A 2,713-nucleotide genomic window follows, 5' to 3' on the forward strand; every position below is an offset into this window, starting at 1 on the left:
AACACATCAAAGATGCCCACTCTCGCCACTATTGTTCAACATAGTACTAGAAGTCCTAGGAACAGCAATCAGACAACAAAAAGAAATAAAAGGTATTCAAATTGGCAAAGAAGAAATCAAGCTCTCTTTTCGCAGAAAACATGACACTTTATGTGGAAAACCCAAAAGACTCCACCCCCAAATTACTAGAACTCATACAAGAATTCAGTAATATGGCAGGATACAAAATCAATGCACAGAAATCAGTTGCTTTCTTATACACTAACAATGCAACTGTAGAAAGAGAAATTAGAGACTCGATTCCATTTACAATAGCACCAAAAACCATAAGATACCTCAGAATAAACCTAACCAAAGAGGTAAAGGATCTATACTCTAGGAACTACAAAACACTCATGAAAGAAATTGAAGAAGACACAAAAAGATGGAAAAATATTCCATGTGCATGGATCGGAAAAACAAACATCGTTAAAATGTCTATGCTACCCAGAGCAATCTATACCTTCAATGCCATCCTGATCTAAATTCCAATGACATTTTTCAAAGTACTGGAACAAACAATCCTAAAATTTGTATGGAATCAGAAAAGACCCCGAATCACCAAGGAAATGTTGAAAAAGAAAAACAAAGGTGGGGGCATCACGCTGCCCGATTTTAAGCTATATTACAAAGCAGTGATCCCCAAGACAGCATGGTACTGGCACTAAAACAGACACATAGACCAATGGAACAGAATAGAGAGCCCAGATATGGACCCTCAACTCTATGGTCAAATAATCTTCGACAAAGCAGGAAAAGATATGCAATGGGAAAAAAAGACAGTCTCTTCAATAAATGGTGCTGGGAAAATTGGACAGCTATCTACAGAAGAATGAAACTCGACCATTCTCTAACACCATACACAAAGATAAACTCAAAATGGATGAATGACCTCAATGTGAGACAGGAATCCATCAAAGTCCTAGAAGAGAACATAGGCAGTAACCTCTTTGACATCGACCACAGCACCTTCTTTCAAGATACATCTCCAAAGGCTAGTGAAACAAAAGCAAAAATGAACTTTTGGGACTTCATCAAGATCAAAAGCTTCTGCACAGCAAAGGAAACAGTCAACAAAACAAAGAAGCAACCCACAGAATGGGAGAAGATATTTGCAAATGACACTACAGATCAAGGGCTGGTATCCAAAATCTATAAAGAACTTCTCAAACTCAACACCCAAAAAACAAATAAGTCAAAAAGGTGGCAGAAGATATGAAAAGACACTTCTCTGAAGAAGACATACAAATGGCTAACAGACACATGAAAAAGTGTTCATCATCATTAGCCATCAGGGAAATCCAAATCAAAACCACACTGAAATACCACTTTACACCAGTTAGAATGGCAAAAATGGACAGGGCAAGAAACAACAAATGTTGGAGAGGTTGTGGAGAAAGGGAACCCTCTTACACTGTTGGTGGGAATTCAAGTTGGTACAGCCACTTTGGAAAACAGTGTGGAAGTTCCTCAAAAATTTTAAAATAGAACTACCCTATGACCCAGCAATTGCACTCCTGGGTATTTACCCCAAAGACACAGATGTAGTGAAAAGAAGGCCCATATGCACCCCAATGTTCATAGCAGCAATGTCCGCAATTGCTAAACTGTGGAAAGAGCTGAGATGCCCTTCAACAGATGAATGGATAAAGAAGATGTGGTCCATATATACAATGGAATATTACTCAGCCATCAGAAAAGATGAATATCCAACTTTTACATCAACATGGATGGGACTGGAGGAGATTATGCTAAGTGAAATAAGTGAAGCAGAGAAAGTCAATTATCATATGTTTTCACTTATTTGTGGAACATAAGGAATAACATGGAGGACATTAGGAGAAGGAAGGGAAAAATGGGGGGGGGGAATTGGAGGGAGAGATGGACCATGAGAGACTATGGACTCTGAGAAACAAAGAGGGTTTGGGGGGGCGGGGATTGGTTAGCCCGGTGATGGATATTAAGGAGGGCACGTACTGCATGGAGCACTGGGTGTTATACAAAAACAATGGATCGTGGATCACCACATCTGAAAGAAATGATGTATTGTATGGTGACTAACATAAGATAATAAAATTTTTAAAAAATGTAAATGTAAAAATTAAAATTAAAAAAGATTTAACAACAGTTGATAAAATAAGGAACTATTGAAAAGGGACAAAGAGAAAAAAAGAAAAAGAAAATTTAAACTGAAAGTCTAAAGACTCATGAGAAAAAAACTTCAAATTCTATATACTATTTTCCCCTAGCACAGGAGTTTCTCAGTTCTGAGTGATCTATAAACTTGGTGTTTGTCTGATGTTCCTGCTGGTCTTCTGGGGGAGGAACCTGTTGCACTGATTCACAGGTGTCTTTGCCTGGGCAGAGTCGTACCACCCCTTGCCAGGGGGCCAGGTTCACTGTAATCTGCTTCAGGTTGCTCTATGTGGCTTTTGTTCCCTGAAGGCTTTTTACACCACTTTAGAGGATGAAAAAAAAAAATGTAACAGTGGCTGTGCCCCAATCTCCAGCCCTGGAGCTGAACGATTTCTACCCCCACTCTTCAGTGCACCCAGGGAAAAGCAGTCAACCCCTTTTGTGTGCACCAAACTCTGCAGACTCCTGCGGTGCACACCTACACCAAGCCTCCCAGGTGACTCGCTTGGCCCCTGCTTAGGAAGCAGTTGCACACCTG

Source organism: Phoca vitulina, unplaced genomic scaffold (genome assembly GCF_004348235.1).
Source record: "Phoca vitulina isolate PV1807 unplaced genomic scaffold, GSC_HSeal_1.0 scaffold133, whole genome shotgun sequence".
In the NCBI taxonomy this organism is placed as follows: Eukaryota; Metazoa; Chordata; class Mammalia; order Carnivora; family Phocidae; genus Phoca; species Phoca vitulina.